Here is a 19,192-nt window from a genome sequence, read left to right on the forward strand (position 1 = left end):
TGCAGTATTAAATACCCAATTGAGGACTCTTGGTATAATCTATTTGCCTGTCAACCTTCCATTTTTATGATGGAGGGTTGAGCTAAGGAAAAATAAACCCCAAAAGAAAAAAAGATGTGGGCATTTTCTCATTTATTTTCCATAATTAATTAAATAAGTAAACCAATGCACCCCCCCAATTCCTAAAAATTAGACATAGTGATGGACAGCCCCGCTCTCTGTGTGGGCTGACTGAGGGTGGGCTGGTGGCAGTGGTTTAGGCGCAGATCAGACCTTCTCCATTTAAGAAAAGAAAATGAAGTGCTTGCAAATTGCAGGTTCTAGAAGAACGGCTATAAAATGAAAATGTCATTTGTCACAGAATTCCTCCCACACTGCGCAACAGTTTGAAGTATCCTAAAAGTTCATTCAGTCTGATGCCCATGAAAAGCTTACCTTCTGAAAGAATCAGACCCAACATTCCAGCAAGGTCAGGAAACACAAGCAAACAAACTAAATTAGGTGCAGGGAAACTGTAGGGGCTGAGGGGCAGGGGATAAAATGCTACGCAAGGAAGAGGCTGGAGCCACACTGAGCAGGGGTCGAGGCTCAAAAAGGTAGATGGGACTTCGGACCCCAAGCGTCTCGCAGTCCCATGGTGGTACCTAAAAGCCTTGGCTGATGTTTGTTCAATTGTGTGGTCCTAGTGCCCACTAGCGCCTCAGGATCCCAGGGGCTTGTTAAAAATGCAGATTGCAGGGCTCCATCTTCCTCTTCCTGAATTAGAACCTTTAGGAACGAGAAGGTGAAATCCACATTTGATGTGAATAGCCCAGGGTCAGCTTACTCTGAGGCGGCTCTCCAGCTCCCTAGTACACCATCAGGTAACAAGCACTTACCAGGTCCCTGCTGTGTGCAGAGAGGCAGCCTAGATGTCCTGTGGATGTGCCAAAGAAGCAGAAGGTGGTCCTGTGCCCGAAGGGGGAGACACTAGAGGTGTCCATAAATCCTTAGGCAATCTTTCCAGATCCACTTGCTTGTTGGCTGGTGTTCCTGGGAAGCTCAGCCTCACCGGTTTCTCCTCCTGCAAGCAAAAACCAAATTTAGATGGGGCCAATGGTTCTTTGTCCAGATGTGAAGGAAGGGTCAAGTCAGAAGAGGGTAATTTCCCACCGGACTCTGGAAACTGTGGAGAAAATGCCAAGCAAAGACCCATAGGTGGAGAGAGGGGACCGGCCAGCAGACACGGGCCCTGCCTGACAAGGTGTCTAGTCCCACTGGTCTCCAACCCCATCTACCCACCTGCCTTGACCCACTTGGCTCTGCTCACCTGGGAGAGCCTCCCTCACACTCCCCCACTCCCCTCCCCCCGACATTGGCACAAGAACCTTAAGATCAGGATGCAGCAAACTGGTTAACTATTTTTTTAAAATACTTTATTTATTTGACAGAGGGAGAGAAAAGGGGAACCACCAGGGGCAACAGGAGAAGCAGGCTCTCTCCCGTTGTGGGGCTGGATTCCAGAACTCCAGGATCAAGACCTGAGCCAAAGGCAGACACTTACCCAACTGAGCCCCTCAGGTACCTCTGATTAACCATTAAAGAAGGCCGACCACAGCCTTGGCCTTGACTACTGATCACCTGTGCCTCCTCACTTCACTCTAGGAGAGTCCTCCCCATCTTCCTCCCTCCACCCCCCACATTCTTACTCCCATTCCCGTTGTCCCATTCCCTTGGCCTTGAAGCCTCCTCTGTGAGATGGGAATCCCCAAAATGTTTCTTCCAAACTAAAAGTCTTTGTCGGAACCAACGCCCAGGAGAGGCCCTCAGCGGCCTGCCTGGTCAGGGCTGGGCACCCGGGTCCTTGGTCGCTGATGGGACTCGCCAAGTCAGCCCAGCGCCTCCTGCACCAGGGTCTGGACAAAGTGCGGCGCCTGCGCCACCCAGTGGGCGTGGCGGGAACTGCACGCCCCCGCGATCCCAGCTCCCTCCCACCGCCGCGGGCTGAGCACCCAGACAATTAAGAACAATGCCTGGCGCCGAGAGATGCTCGGTGTAAGGTTACTATCATTCCTTGCCAAGAACGAATCCACATTTAGCAAAAGAAGAAACCGAACGGTAGTAATACTAACAGTGCGGACGAAGACGGTAACATCTACTATTTCAAGGGCGCTTTAAATTTCTCAAGTATGCAGGCTCCGGGCGGGGGACTCTTGCAGCTGGTGGTAGAATCAAGAGGTGTGCAGGACTCTGGCCCGTCTGTGTTTTGGAGTCTTGGGTTAAACGCGACTGAGAAGCACTCATTTATTCTCTGAGCTGCTCCTTCCTATTATACTTCAGTCCCCACCACCTGAACCAACTCCAGCATCCAGAGGAGCTCCCCTAGAGGTCTGCCCCCCCCCTCTTGGCCTCAGAAAAGGGAAAAACGGAAAAGTGAAGAGTTATTTTCCTCTGGTAACTCCCCTTAGCTAAGGAGCAGAGAGGGGCGCAGAGAGGGGAAGGGCAGCTTGGGGAAGTGGAGGATGTTGCGCATTTGACCTCCTTGCCCTGAGGATGCTGCTTCAAGCCAGGCAGTGATAGAACACATGGATCCCTCGGGCTTGTTCTCACAGCCCATAGGCTCTTCACCCTGCATCTGGCTGACGTGGGAGGAAGAAGGCAAGGCGGCCACCGGGGCCGAGCTCCTCCAGCTCACCCCTGCACCCCCAGGCCTGGGGCTGCTCCCTGTGGGGGTGTAGGAGCTGCACTGAGCACCATCTGTAGAAAACCAGGTCTCGGCAAAGAAATGTGTGCATGCACCCCTCCCCACCGCAGCTCTGCCGTAGGGCTCTCTCCAGTACTTATGCAAGTGTGCCCACGTGTCATCTCAGAGGAATTTCCCCTTGCCATCCTAGGCAAACAGCCCCTATGGCACCTCCTCTACCCTGGCATTCTTCTAAGCAGAGGGGAGCCAAGGGAGGAAGGGGAAGTGGTGGGAGGTGAGATGTGAGTGATGGGCAAGAGCCAGAGCAGGTAGGGTCTTGTTAGCTGAAATAAGGGGTGTGATGTATGTTCTGAGTCTGCAAAGGAGGGCTAGGATCTGATGTGCACTTGTAAAACATCCTTCTGACTGCCCTTTGGGGAACTCGTGCCGGGAGGACGGGAGGACAGGAATAGCAGAAGCAGGGCTACTGTCTGGAGGCCAGTGGGAGTGCCGTTGGGGCTTGGACAAAGGCAGCAGCAACGGAGATGGTGAGAGGAGGCCGGATTTGGGATCTGTCTCCAACGGTGGAATGGACAGGAGTCTGTCCCGGACTGAGGTGTAATGTGTAAGGAAGGAAGAAAGGCTCATTCTTAGGATTTGTCCGGAGCAACTGGAAGAATGACAGCTGCTAATATTCACTGTTAACCAGACGCTCTTCCAAACCCTTGACATATTGTAAAGCCATTTAGATCTCACAACTCTCCTATGAACAAGGTATTATTGTCCCTATTTTACAGAAAAGGGCATCGAGGCCCAGAGAATTTAATCAGTTTGCATAAAGTCACACAGCCAGCCCGCAGCAAAGCTGGGATTTGAACCCAGGGTTTAACAGTTCTCCCTCTTCAGAAAAAAGAAGACCATGATTAACTGTGACAGCGAAGACTGGGGGAAGAAGCAGGTCGGGGAAGCCGGGGGGTGACATGAATCAAGAGTTCCAGGTTGGATGTGTTCAGAGGAGATGACTTTTCAACATCCTGGTTAGGTATGTGGTTCTGGCTGAACGGCAGGGAGGGCGCATTTGGGCCTGAGTGTTGACCTAGGTGAGGGGATTAAAGCCCCACTTGAATGGGTGGGATGGAAACTGATCTTCCAGAGGATCCCTTCAGGCCTCAGGGGCATTAGGAAAGTGTTGAGAACTACTGTTCTAGAGCAGCACTCGTTTTCATCTGAGGACCCCATGAAAAGCTCTGACCTTGCTCCAGAAAAATTACATGTGCGCACAAGCAACATTTTCTACACAATTTCAGGGTGTTCATGGGCCACGTGCTCTTCCTCCCTGTCCTGAAGAGCTTGCACCTGTTCTTTCCTGGTCTGGCCACCTGCGGGTTCTGACCCGTATGGGAGAAGGTACAGCGACAGAAGAGAATGTATTTATAGCTATGGCGGCGAGGCCAAGGGACCCCTATGAAGGCAGCGTGCCATGTTGGGGGTGCAACAGTGTCAGCAGTGGCATGGCCCTGGCCTGCCGTGGGACCTGCCCGTGTCCCAAGCGTGGTTCTCTGGCTTCCTGCTAACAGTGTCCATGAGGGTCTCCACATCCACTCCAGTATGTTCCCTCCCTGCTGGCACCAGCTGGTCAGTGCCTGCACCTGCCCCCCAGGACTCTGGCCGCCCTGGCTGTGCTGCGCCCCCAGTTGCCGTCTCGTTCCACTGCCTGGTAATAGGGTCGATTCTTCTCCCCTTCCCTGAAGTTAGGATTCTTGGCCTGTCCAAGTCTTGCTGTGCAACCCCCGCCAAACCCCCACCACTGCCTCCGGGAGTCCACGCCCTCTGTAAAGGGGAGGGCTTCTCTCCCAGAAAGCCAGACCCGATGGCACAGGGACCAACCACTGTGTCCCAGGGACAGTCTTCGGATTTTTCTGGCTCTGAATGAGCTGACAAGTCATCAAACCTCCTAGTCTCATTGTCCCTGGGAATTTACCTGACTTCACAAGACCAACCAAGGCCGGAGTCTGATTCCCGAGGGGATCGCAAGCCTCTGAGTCAGAGACAGGGCTGCAAGGCTAATGCGTCTCTCGGGTGGGGCCTGGGCTCTGTCTGGGTGTTGGCTGGACCAGGATAGAGACCGGTCAGCATTCCCGACACCAGTGGCTGCCCTCTGGGCTCTCTGTGCTATGCTGGAACATAATATTTTCCGAGAAGGAGGGAAAGCGGATGCTCCTGACTCACAGCTGTGTCCTCCTGCAGACAAGGATGCAGCTTATGCATCCCATCAGAATTCCTGGGCGCTGCGCATCTTGTGGCCACTGCCCCACACACAGGCTGGGTAGAGCTTCAGACAGTGCAACTACTCATGGTCCTCGGGGTGCTTGAAATACCCAGCTGCTTCCATCCTGGTTGGTAAGCAACTGCTGCCCTGAGCCACTGCCCCCAACACAAATGCCACCTGCCCGTGATTACCCTGGTCCTTTCCCAGGAGACCCCAGATCCCAACCCAGCAACTTGAGGGTCACAGCTGGCACAGCCGGCACCTCCACAGTCTGGTGGGTAAGGGCCAGTGGTTACGTACTGTGGATCTCGCTCTTGTCTGCCCACAAGGATTCCCAGAGCCCATTTGCTCCTGACTTTTCCATCACCATGAGCTGGCTGCTCAGCCCCACCACTTCTCAGCACCTAACTAATACCCAGCCTGTCCTCCTTACCAGGCTCAAGTCCAGTCTCCTCCGGAAAACTGTCCTGATTGCATAGTCCTTATACTCACATGACTCTGCCTTCCTTTGGCCTCACATGGACTCTGCTTCACCAAAATGGCTTGCTTGCAGTTCTTTGAAGGTCTTAAACTTCTCATTGCTTGCTTGGTTGGTTGCTTACAAATCCCTGCTTTAGTGTTGCCTGGTGGCAAGTAAGTGATACCACGACCTCTAGGGCCATGGTCAGAGAGGGAGATGTCCCATGAAAGCCAGATTGAAGCCAATAGGACTTCCTGAGAAGGAGAGCTCTTGAGAGGTCAAGAGAGAAGGATCTCAGGTTAGGAAGCCATGAGCAATGCTGGGCTGGTCAACTTGGGTGGGGCTGAGGCAAAGGGTGAAGTCACACCTGGAGCAGAAGGAGGGTATGGTAGAAGGTCATCTGAGTCACAAATCCGGGAGGTGTAGGAGCCTTTCCTCTGGGCCAAATGGACCTGAAAGTGGCAGTCTCCTACTAGATCAGCCAGGAGGCCAAGCAGTACCTGAGCTGGCTAGGGAGGTGCCCATCCCACTACCACTGGGCAAGGAGGAGGAGGGGCCCTGCTCTGTGTCACAGGTAATACCTGAGAAGGGCATTTTGGGAACTTGAGTCGTATTTCCCCATAGTGTGTCCTGATTGCTTAGAAACCATCCCCCCCCCAACCTCAACTGCCAGGGATCAGTGGCTCCTGACACATTTACTTGAAATCTCTGTGCTCCATGTCAATTAGCAGTAGAATTCTCTGCCTTGACGCTGATGAAAGTCTCTATTCAGCGCTGGGCGTAGATCCTGCAGGGAGGGATTTGGCCTGTGGGTCACCCTGGCTTCTGCTGGTCACCATGGAGATGGAATCCCCGCTTGGCACTGCCCACTGCTTGCTGGGTGTCACTCGGGATTGACTCACAGCCCAGCATACTGCGGAAGCCTGATCTGAGCACCCTGGCAGCCTTTTCCTCCCAGCTTTGTCCCACCTGGCTTCTACCCAGTAGCCAGTAGCCCTAGAGATGGGACGTATCCTGCTGGAACCTGCAGCCACCCAAGCCCAGGGCTGAGCCCCCTGGAGCCAAGCTCTGGCCTCCCTGGACCTCAGCCACATCCCAGAGACCCAGAGAGAGTGACTCAGGTCCGACAGTGGCTCCAGATGACCTCAAGTGACTCACAGCAAATAGAATGAAGCTGACACCCAGCCTTTCACCCGTCAGCTCTCTTTTGTCATTCACTCAGCAGTGACTGCCACCATTTCCCAGCTGTGGTTGGATATGCCCAGACCGGCTGCAATCCCAAGCCTGTGTGGTCCAGATACTAAGAGCCTCAATTCTGGCTGCACATGGACATCACCTGCAGAGAGCATCCTGTAAGGGGGATTGGGGAGACGGGGAGGCAGCCCATTTCCAGAACTCCCCAGGGGATTTGAATGTGTAGCCATGGGAAAGAACCAGCCTCTAACATTTGATTCTGGTAGGGAGAAGGATGCTAAACCAACACACTATTTCCATTCCCAACTTGGTGGTGAACACATCTTCAGTCTGGCTCAGGCCTTCCGTCAGTGGGCTTCTGGTGTGAACTCAGCTATGCCCTTCTTGGACCCCATAGCTTCCATAATTATTTCTGTATCCAACTGTTTCTCCTTGAGTTTGGATAACTTTTTGGTTTCTGGTATATTCTCCAGACTGTGAATTGAGAGTTTATAGAACACCTCTGAAAGAAAATTATTACATTATTAAAAAAAAAAATCTAAGTATGGGAAAGTTGAGAATGAGACAAGGAAGGTCATCTTATCGTTCTTACACAGTTTTGGATCCTTGGACTAAAGTCTATTTTGTTTTGCTTATACTCTTTTGTAGACCGACACTTTGTTATATATCTCTTGTTTGTTTTAGCTTTTTTAATTTTAAAGACTTTGGAACATACACAAAAGTACACAGAATAGATCGTTAACTATCACATTCCTGGCTCTTGGCCAACCACAACGGCCAAACTTGCCCCACACCCCACACCTATCAATTTAGCTCAGCTCAATTTTCTTCTATAAAAGTGTTAATAAATCACTCAAAAAGAATTCTTCTTTTTTCAACACAACAATTCTATTATACATCAGAACAAATTCACAATTTCTACTGTTCAAGTATCTTGATGTCTCAAAATTGTCATCCATGGATTTAAAAAAATAGTTTGACTATTATTCAGCCATAAAAAAAGAGTGAAACCTTACCATTTGTGACACCATGAATGAACCTTGAGGGTAGTATGCTAAGTGGAGTAAGTCACACAGGGAAAGACAAATACCATATGATTTCACTTATTTGTGGGATCTAAAAATCAAAACAAACAGGAAAACAGAAACAGAGTCTTGAAATACAGAGAACAAAGTGGTAGTTGCCAGAGGGGACAGGGGTGGGCAAAATAAGGGAAGGGGGATTAAAAGGCACAAATGTCCAGTTGTAAAATAAGTAAATCACAGAGATGAAAAGATACAACATGGGGAATGTAGCTAATAACATTGTAACAATGATGTGTGGTGACAGATGGTGATTAAGCTTATTGTGGTGAGCACTGAGTAACAGAATTCTTGAGTCAGTATGCTATACACCTGAAACTAATATAACATCATATAGTAAGTGTATTTCAATAATAAAATTTTTAAAAACGATTTTATTTATTTGAGAGCGGGAGAGAGTGAGAGAGAGAGCATGAGAGGGGAGAAAGTCAGCAGGAGAAGCGGACTCCTCATGAAGCTGGGAGCCAGATGCGGCACTCCATCCCAGGACTCCGGGATCATGACCTGAGCCGAAGGCAGTCACTTAACCAACTGAGGCTCCCAGGTGCCCAATAGTAAAATTTTTTAAATAGTTTGAATCAAGGTCCAAATGAGGGTCACATGTTGAAATTGGTTGATAGAACTTTTGTCTGTTTTCATCTATGGTCACTTCTTTTTTTCCCCCTTGAAGTTTGTTTGTTGAACACACAGGTTGTTTATCCTGTAGATTTGTTCACAATCTAGACTTTGCTGATGATCTCCTTATGGTATAGTTTAACAAGTTCTGTGTTCCTATTTTTCCTGTAAATTGGTACAGGATTTAGAACTTACTCGGGTTCAGGTTTGGTTTCAGTGATGATCTGTTCTTCCAACAGGAGTCATATTCCTATGACATTTGATTTTACAGAGGACCAATGCTTGAATATTTTGGTTCATTAAATGTTTCAAAATAGTGATTTCTGATTCTATCATTTCTCCTTCATCATCACTGCAGCCTAAAAGTGAAGGAGAAATGACAGGTATCATTCTCTATTATTTGATATCCAGAAGAATTGCTTGATTTTCCTCCTTTATTTACCATCTGCAAAATAATGAGTTGCTTTCCTAGCATCCTGCAACGGTGAACAAAGTTTTGTTTTGCTCTGTTTTGAGTATTACTCCTAATTTACAGCTTTTAATACATTTGATGTGTTTGGATTCATTGTAGTTAGTATTGTTGCTAATGCTCACATGGCCACATTTTGGCCAGTAGGAGCCTCTTCTATTTGACTCCTGAATTCTTTAGACCTGATCCAAGAAGTCTCTTACATTTTGTACAAGTCTCTTGTTCACTTTCTGCCCAGATCTAGAATCAGCCATTTGACTAAGGAACCCTGATTGCTTTTAGTAGGAAATCTCACTCTGAATGTCGGAAAGTTACCTATTCTCTTATCCCAAAAGGAACCTCAAATTTTAGTTGATCCTGGTCTTAAAGTCAGAGCTGTAGTTCTGTGGCCACTCAGCATTCTCTGAGGATGAACATGTGTGACTTCTGAGTCAACAAATATTTATGGTCACAGACTCTGTAGAGATAGACAAAGACCGTCTTGAGGAGTTTAAAATCTCTTTTTTTTTTGGCAGCAGGTGTGTGTGTGGGGGTGGGGGGAGTGTTCTCTAGAGCAGCGCTTCTCAAACTGTAACGTGCTTACAAATTACCTGGATACCTCATTAAATAGCAGAGTCTGAGTCAGTAGACCTGGGGGGCTGAGATGCGGCAGGTCTAACTAGCTTCTGAATGATGCAGTGATGCTGGTCCTTGGGCCACACTCTGGGTGGCCAGGTTCCAAAAGTAATAAGTAGTTAGCGGGGTGTAGGCACTAAATGCAGAATGAGCTCAGAGAGGTACCTTCCTAGGGGAGTTGCCCCCTGAACTGACCCTCCCCCTCTGACCTCATCCAAGCACGCAGAATCACACAAAGTCACTGTCACACACACTCAGAATGGCTCAGAGGTACTTATCCGGGACCTGCAAATCTTTGACCTGCCATGACCATTCTGTACCAACCCTTCACCCCCAGAGATGCCCCTCCTGCCAGCTCCTCTGATAGATTGTATGGGACCAACGTGGCATGCCTGGCTCCCAAACTATCATCCCCGAATAAACAGCCTGAAATTGTCTTGGCCCTCCAGCCCACTGTCTGAGAACTTAGCAATGAAAGACGGATCTGGGGGCACCCGGGTGGCTCAGTGGGTTAAAGCCTCTGCCTTCAGCTCAGGTCATGATCTCAGGGTCCTCGGATTGAGCCCTGCATGGGGTGGGGAGGGTCTCTGCTCAGCGGGGAGCCTGCTTCCCCCTCTCACTCTGCCTGCCTCTCTGCCTACTTGTGAGCTCTCTCTGTGTGTCAAATAAATAGATAAAATCTTAAAAAAAAATCTTTTTAAAAAAGGGGGGGGGTATCTGCGGACTCCAGAAGATATCACTTGGGGTGCAGTAGTTTAATTGCTGTCCTACTAACACTGAGCTGAGAAGGGCCGCTGCAGGCCAGGGAGAGGAAGTGAAGGATAGAAAACTCAGGAACATGGAGCCGGGTGGGCAGGCCAGGCTGGCATGTGCTGTGGGAAGGAGTTCTGGGCTCTGGGGAGATGAGAGTCTAGACCCAACTCAGGGTCTAGAAAGGAAAATGGGAGTATGCCAGAGACAAACCTTTTAGGTTTAGTATTTTATGTACAAGCAGGGGTTGAAACCCAACTTGGCTTCCCCTGCCCCAGGGTCCTCTTATTCCTGCTCATCTCCCCTTCTCTTCCCACACTTCCCTTCTCTTCCACATTGTCCTCCTGCCGTTCCTTTTCTCTACCCCAGAACAGAAAATAGTCTAATTCTATTTTCCATACTAAAGACTTAAAAGGCTTTTGAGGGCTAGTCTTGAATCTCACTGTTGTGACAGCACCACTTTCTGAGAAGTGCATGGGCTACCCAGCGCCCGGCTCCTTGCAGGCGCTCAGCAAAGCACTGGGTAAGTAGGTAAAGGAATGGGTGTGGGACGCTTCTGGTGATTTCCAAGCACTGGATTATGGGAGGACTTTTGGAAATGATTCTTTATGTGGTTATCACTGGTTTTCCTATAGGGACAAATCAGAACTGTCAGTTGTCTTGGGATCCCACAAAATTACAAAGACGAATCCAGAGTGAGACCCAGGGTCTAGATACCATGCCCACCAACCCATCTTGTCTGACTTTCTTTTCAGCGACCTTGCAGCTTTTCCTACTGGAGAAGTCAGTGGGCAGAGACTGATGGGGCTCTCGCGCCCTCTGCTGGTGGGTTTTCAATAGTCAGCTTTTGCAGGAGGGTTTATAGAGAATACCTTTGATTTTAATGTGCTTGGGCAAGATTAGGAGTGAAGATTTCTGCTTCTATGTCAGGCCTACTGTTCAGTGAATGTCAAGCTGAAGGTGGCTCCTAGTGATAAAAATGAGTGTCAGGGTGGGCTCCCAGGCAGTAATGATTTAATTGAAAGTAGGTTTTGGGAGCACCTTGGTGGCTCAGTGGGTTAAAGCCTCTGCCTTCAGCTCAGGTCATGGTCCCAAGGGTCCTGGGATCGAGCCCCGCATCGGGCTCCCTGCTCAGCGGGGAGCCTGCTTCCTCCTCTCTCTCTCTCTGCCTGCCTCTCTGTCTACTTGTAATCTGTCTGTCAAACAAATAAATTTAAAAAAAAAATTTAAAAAAAAAAAAGAAGAAGAAAGTATGTTTTGGTTTTGTTTCAAAACAAGCCTAAGATTGAAGTCTGGTGAGCTTCTAGTCTTGGTTCAGCTACATCTCTGATGTCAGGGGGCTCTGTCGCATGAGATTGAGAGGCACAGGTCTCCTTTTCCCTAAATGAACTAAGAGGTTTCCCCCAAGAAAGAGAAGCAACCCTGGCTGGCTCCCGGGCAGAGGCTGGCCCTGAGCGTTCACTAATCCACATGAAACTCTGGCTCTCCCCTGGAGGCACAAGGGGTAGCTGAAGAGAGAAGCCAAGTGCTTTGGTCTCTGCATGAGACCCTTTCCAGCACGTCTCCAGGATTGCAACCAGCAGATACTGAACTGCTCCTGGGTCGGCAAGTAGCAGGCAGGAGAACAACCCCGAGGGGTACAAACCCAAAGCTAGACTAACCCAGACTGTAGGCAGCCCTTTGGTCAGACGAAGGCCTCCTATTTTCCATATATCTGATAGCCTAGCACAGAGCACTGCTTCTCAGCCTCCAGTGGGCATAGAGTCACTTTGGGAAGTCCTGTTCAAACGCAGAACCTGATTCGGTAGGTCTGGAATATAGCCTGAGATTCCCCAAGTCTAACAAGGTCCCAGATGGTGCTGATGCTGCTGGTCTGGTTTAGGGAAACCACACCGTGAGATGCAAGAGTGGAGAGGAAATGGGTTTTTTGGGGTGTGTGTGTGTGTGTTTTAAGATTTTTATTTATTTATTTGAGAGAGAACAAGTAAGGAGGAGAGAAAAGGAGGTTCCCAGCTAAGCAGGGAGCCCAACGTGGGGCTCCAGGACCCTGAGACCCTGAGACCATGACCTGAGGCAAAGGCAGATGCTTAATCAACCGAGCCTCCCAGGCGCCCCAGGAAATGGGTTCTGAAATCAGAATGCTCAGGTTCAAATTTCAACTCTACCACTTATTTCATGACCTTGGATGGGTTATTTTCACTACCTCCTCTCTCCATGCCTATTTCATCCAGCTTAAGATAGGGAGAGTGGCCGTTCAAATGACTTCGCCGAAACAATAGAATGACTTTACAGGGTTGTTGGAAGAATAAAGTGAAAGGTTGCAGGTGATGCTCTTAGCACAGGGCCTGAAGCACTTGGATATAGTGAACATGTTTACACTGACGTGTCCTTTCAGCAAGTGTTTGTTGATCCCATCCTCTATGCCTGGTGCTGCCCAAGGCTCCGGGACAGAGCAGTGACAGTAACAAAATCTCTGTTCTCGAGGAGCTTGCATTTTAGTAGAAGAAGGCAGACAACAAACAAGTAGAATATTGACTATGGAAGTTGGTGACAAGTGGGCTGGAGAGAAAAAATGCAGCCAAGTATGGACCATAAAGAATGCCGAGGCTGGGCATGTTATTATTTGCTTGGAATAATAGAGAAAGTATCACTGAGAAGGTAATTTTGAGGAGAGGAAGCTGAGTATGTGATTAGCTGAGGAAGTAGGAACGAACATTTGTGAGTGCAAAGGGCCTGGTCACTCCTAGGAAGTAGAAGGGTCGAAGGCACTTTCCATTAGCAGAGATTTTAGGTGGTCTCAATTGACTTTACCTCTATTCTGAAGAGTGCTTCCTGGGCTACCTTCCTCTTCCTTAAAAAAGAAAAGTGTTGTTGTTTTTTTTTATTATACAAATGATACAAGCTGATTGTCGAAACCTAGAAATTATAGGTAAGCACAAAGAATGACAGTTGTCACAATCCTGTGCAGAGAAAAGCACTGCTGTTACTCTTATGTATATCCTTCTAAGTCTTTCTAGTTCGTGCACCCCTCTTTGCATGCGTGCACATCTACACACACACCCACACGCGTTTTTATCAAAAATGGGATTATACTAACACTGCTTCCTAATTTGCTGTTTTTCATCTACCATTATATTCTTAAACATCTCTTGATGGCATTCAGTATATTTCAACAACTTATTATTAGTATCAGTAGCACATGCCCCTTCACGGGTAAGTTGTAATTTATTGAAATAGTTGGTGTCCATTTCCATTGTTTCTGGTTTTTTTTTTTTTGCTTCTGATTTTTTAAAAGATTTTATTTATTTATTTGACAGAGAGAAATCACAAGTAGGCAGAGAGGCAGGCGGGGAGGGGCGGGGAGCAGGCTCCCTGCTGAGCAGAGAGCCCGATGTGGGGCTCAATCCCAGGACCCTGAGATCATGACCTGAGCCGAAGGCAGAGGCTTAACCCACTGAGCCACCCAGGCACCCCTTGTTTCTGATTTTTAAGTATATCTTATAAATGACTCCATGACAAGTGCCCTTGTAGCTAAGTCTTGGCATCCATCCGTAATTGTTTTCTGTCTTTTGAGGCATCTGATATGTGTCACCAGATTGCCCCTCAGAAATGTCACTCTAAAGAGACTTCCAGCAGAGGCGCTCATCTCCCCACAAACTCATCACCCATTAAAAACAAAACAAAACCTTCTTGGTCACCACTTTGGAAAGCTGATATCCATGTTCAAGTGTCACATGGGCAGAACCGCCATGAGATGTCATTCCATCGCCCGAGAGGGCGCGTTTCTCCACCTTCTGGGTTTTTGACTGTTGGAATCAGGGTCAGGTTTCCAGTCACTCTTTCATCTCAATTCTGAAGATGGAACTTGCTGTGTTGTGTTCGTTTTAATATAGAGAGCAGTAGCAAACAGCCACCTTGATCACACAGAGAGGACAAATCACCTTTGAAATACCGTCCTGAGGCAAGGGGGTGGTGCCTGGGTGGCTCAGTCAGTCATTAAGCGTCTGCCTTCCTCTCAGGTCATGATCCTAGAATCCTGGGATCGAGCCCCGCATCAGGCTCCCTGCTCAGCGGGACGCCTGCTTCTCCCTCTCCCACTCCCCCTGCTTGTGTTCCCTCTCTCGCTGTGTCTCTCTTTGTCAAATAAATAAAATCTTTAAAAAAAAAGAAAGGAAGAAAGAAAGAAAGATACTGTCGAGGGGGTTGCAGGGTGCCTCGGGGGGCCCCTGGAGCCAGTCAGCGTAGCCCGCTTAGGAAGGCAGGTGGGCAGTCATTTGGCATGGACGTGGGTATAATCAGACCTATTGAGTCTGAGAGAGATTGGTCTGGGCTCGCATCCATGGTGGTGGTGGCCTGAAGCCATCCTTGTCCACCTTCGGAGCTGGCTGTGACCTGAGACCCGGGAGGGCGACCCAGGGCGAGGGAGGCTGGGAGTCAGCACTCTGCCAGGCCCCATGGCGGGGACAGAAATGGATGACACAGCCAGGTTTCCTCCTGGGCCCAGCCCTGCCCACCTAATCGCTACCAAATGACTCAGCCACACATCTCTATGGTGACTGCTAGCACCAGGCTGGGGCCGTGGCACCCGTGATCTCTGGGTGGCCTGGGTGAGCCAATCGGCCTCCCTCTGTGGGAACCAGACACTGAGTTACAGAGCCGAGAGGCTGCGTTACAATGGACCCACCTGTTCTGTCCTCTGCACCAGCCCAGCCTGGTCCCTTACCATTCGTGTATTTTCCTATGGTTTGCTTTCCCAATACACACATCCTGCCTCCTCTCCAAACAGCTGTAGGTCATTTGTTTATTTGTTGCATGAACTTGATCCACATTCATCTCATTGCTGGAGTGGCTGTGACCGGAGTCAGCCCAGGTGACGGGAGACTGGGCCTGGGAACTGAAGGCCTTTGAACCGAGGAGAAGCAATTCTTCACATCATCACTGTCAGGCAGTTCTCACTTAAAAAATGAACGCCTCTAAAAAAAAATTTTTTTTTTAGATTTTAAATAAATAAATAAACGCCTCTGCATATCCTCTTATGCTGCCCTCACCACGCCCCTATGACGTAGGCGTTTTCAGGCGCTGCTCCTTCCTCCTCCTGTTACCCTTGGGAGTGTGGCCGGCCGGCCTGGAGAGCCACAGAGCAAAGGGAGCGAAGGGCACTGGCCCTGTCGTGGGGTCCCTGCGTGTGGTGCCCCTTTTGCCCCGCGGCAGCTGTGTGTGGGGCTGAGCGCTGCTCCCTGCGCCGCTCTGGGCCTGGGAGTCCCCACAGCAAGCTGCAGAGGTAGGCTCAGAGGCTGAGATGCCCGCCCACCTCAGCGGTAATGGGAAGCCGCCCTTGGTGACAGGACTGGACCACGCTCCGGGGCTGTCACAGAGCTGAGGCAGGAGCCCACGTGGCTCTCCACAGTTCTCGGCTTCTCTGCTTCCTCCTTCTCTCTCTGCAAACTGTTGTCTTTTTTTACAGACCTGCTCTTCTGCTTCTTGGGCCGCCCCCAGTTTAGAAGTCCTCAGTTCTGGGGGCCAGCGGAGTGTCACCCAACTCTCAATTCCCGGGGAAGGAAGTGTGGGTGGTGGAGTTGGAGACCCACCTTGGTCTGATCAGCTGCGACCTGTAGCCCGAAGAAGCGGGGGCTCGGGTTGGGGAGATACCCTTCAAAAGGCTCTGTGCACGGGACAGGGATAGCATCTCTGGGAGAAGACAGCAAGTGTAATTCCAGTCCAGATGAGGTGACACCGAGACCAATGGAGAGAGCATGAGCTCACCGGCGAAGCTGCCCCACATGCACGGTCAGCAGAGATGATGGGCTTTGGCTCCCTTAGGTCCTTTCCCAAGGGCAGATGTGACAGCTGTTAAGCAGCCAGGAAAACATCTCCTCTCCACACACCCTGTTGTCTTTCTGCCGCCTCTGAATCAGATGATGTGGAACCGGGGCTCAGGGAGCTTGGGAAGAGCCGAGGGACAGGGACCGCAGAGACCACTGCTTCTAGCCCGCAGGGCTTGATCAGCACTGCAGATCATTTGCACAAAGATTTAGCTGGTCCTGGCAGCTCGGTTTCCCTGATGACCTTGTGTTAGGTCTGCATAGGTTTGAAAACCCATTAAGGGGGGGCGCCTGGGTGGCTCAGTGGGTTAAGCCGCTGCCTTTGACTCAGGTCATGATCTCGGGTCCTGGGATCGAGTCCCACATTGGGCTCTCTGCTCAGCAGGGAGCCTGCTTCCCTCTCTCTCTCTCTCTCTCTGCCTGCCTCTCTGTCTACTTGTGATCTCTCTCTGTCAAATAAACAAATAAAATCTTAAAAAAAAAAAAAAAAACATTAAGGGGAATTTGGCCACAAAATCAAGTCTCAAGAGGGAAACTTCCTCACTCATCCCATGAGCCCATCTAAATACAGGGCACAGTCACCTAAGGAGATTGCCAGACAGGATCTGGGATGGAAGTCTGGACAGTCTGGAGAGTCTTCTCAGCACCTCCAAAGAGCCTGCTCAATCTTGCGGGGATCTACATGGGAAGAGACCGTGGTTGGCACTGTTGGGGCACAGTGCCATGGCCACAGGTCCTGGGGGGCGCGGTGATCAAGAGAGCCAGCTCAGCCTACACAGCAGTTCAGGCAACAAACACTTCCTAAGAGCCTGCCAAGTGCAGAGTTCTGCCCTCCACACTGAGGATTAGGAAGACAATGGAAGCGATGGCTCTAGACACTAACCAGGGGCATGGGGAGGAAAAGACATCCACAGGCGGGAAATGTCTCTGCATGGCTGAGCAGCTCAGTCCTCCTTGAGGAGCTTGTGGGGGCCGAGGGCAGGCCAGCAGGCATGACTGAGGCTTCGTGGAAATGGGAGGAGGAAGGGAGCACAAGGGCGTGGAGACAAGCAGAGCACAGGTGGGACCCGACAATGCAGCCTTACCAGTAGGAAGAGGGGGAGAAAACGTCAGGCATCTAAGATCAGATCAGAAAAGCAAGGTCTTGAACAATACGTTGGGGAGTTCAGACATTATCCCATGAGCAACAGGCATTGGAGGCTTTTGAGCAAGGGACAGTGTTGGAGTAGAAAGCGGTGGTTAAGGACCAAGTACGCGGAAGTGGTGAGAATGAATTACAGGTTGGAGGAAACTACTGGAACCAAGGGAAGTGGGTCAGAAGCTCCTCTGAGAGGTTTAGGATCCAGATGCTACGAGCCTGGATTAGAGTAGGCACAGGAGTTGGAGGACTGGGGGACGCCCGTTGGGAATGTCGTAAAGATTGCTTGGGAATGGGTAGCATGTTTGCTGTGGGAGGGATGGAGGAAGGGAGGGAAAGTGTAAAACTTGAATGACTTAGTGGTACCCGTGTCAAAAATCGGGAATGCTAGCCGCACACCCACACATCCGTTGAGGGGCCGGGATAGTGGGTAACAAGCCAGTGCTGTGTGCTCTCTGAGCAACCCGCCCTCTTCTCTCCTCCTCAGCTCTGCCAGGAAAGGTCCTGAGAACCATCAAAGACCTACCATGGAGGAAGCGACAGAGAGCAGGGTAAAGAGGAAGGAGCATTCCCTTGCCTGGCTGTAATCAGTAGTTTGCCTACATTCTCAGAAATCCTAAAATAACCACAGGGGCTTTGGGAAAAAAGGCCAAGGGCCTGACTTCTCAGGGCTCTACAGCATGGAAGATTTCCCCCTGGGACACTGAGGCAGGGCACCGGGTAGATAGGCAGATGGGGTCAGAAGGAAAGCCTGGCGGGGAACAAGGTCCAGCCCTTGTCTAGAGATCCTCCTGTGCCGGCTTCCGGACACTGAGCGAGGACACAGACCCCTGTCGGGAAGTCAGGCAGAGAAGGGATCCGGGTGCAGAGGTGGGGAGTCTGATTTTGTCTGTACTGAGTTTGACACAAAGGCCGGTGCCTGGACAGACAGGTAGATCTGAGCTTTGGCGAGGTGAGGGCTCAAGTCCCAGGCTTAAGGTTTTCTTCAGTCTGATAAATACTTTTGTTGGGGGAAAAAGAGGGGATATAAAGTGATCTAGAGGGCACCATGGATCAGGGAAGGTGTTTAAAGACCGGGCAAATGCACAGAGGGCAACAGGGAAACTTGCTTTTACTTCGCCTGTTTAAAAAGAATAATTTGGGGGGTGCCTGGGTGGCTCAGTAGGTTAAGCCTCTGCCTTTGGTTCAGGTTGTGATCTCAGGGTCCTGGGATTGAGTCCTGCATTGCGCTCTCTGCTCAGCAGGGAGCCTGCTCCCCCCCTGTTTTTTTCTGCCTACTTGTGATCTCTCTCTCCGTCATATAAATAAATAAAATCTTTAAAAAAAAAAAAAAGAATCATTTGGGCTACCAATGGGAGAATGGATAAATAAGTGATAGCCTATTCACAACATGGGAACTGCACCGCGATTACAAAATAATAAACTGCTGTGCACACAACAATACACATGATTTACACAGACGTAATTTCGAGCAGAAGAAATGAGACCAAAAAACACATATATAGTTCCATCTGGATCAAGTTCAAAAACAGGCAAAATAATACATTGAAATAAAGACTAGAAGAGTGGTAACAGGGGAGCAGAGTAGGTATGGGTGGGAAAAGGGTACTAGAAAAGTTCTAGAATAAGGTTAGTGATGTACATTCATGAAAAACTCACCAAACTGTACATTTCTACATAGAACCCCATACTCTGTGGCTCAACTTTTGAAGTTTTAAAAAATGAACAGGAGGTATGCTTGTGTCTTATGTCTTGCTGCGTAACAAAGGACCTCAACGCCTAGCAACTGAAAGTGACAAGCATCCATCACTTCACAGTTTTGGCAGGTCAGGAGCTTGGATGGAGCCGAGCTGGGCGGTTCCAGTTCTGGGGGCTCCTCATAAGGTTGCTGTCAAGATGTTGATGGGGGCTGCTGTCAACTGAAGGCTCTCTTGGGGCTGCCAGATGACCCCCACATGGCTCTCAGTGGGTGGCTTCTGTGCCTCGCCTTGTGACCCTTCAAATAGGGCCACTACATGGCAACGAAGATCACCCACGTCTGAGAGCAAGATGAAGTCACCTGTCATTTATGAGTCTTGGAGGTGACGCACCATCACTTCTGCCATTTTCTACTCAT

The sequence above is a fragment of the Mustela nigripes genome, chromosome 10 (assembly GCF_022355385.1).
Source record: "Mustela nigripes isolate SB6536 chromosome 10, MUSNIG.SB6536, whole genome shotgun sequence".
Classification (NCBI taxonomy): Eukaryota; Metazoa; Chordata; class Mammalia; order Carnivora; family Mustelidae; genus Mustela; species Mustela nigripes.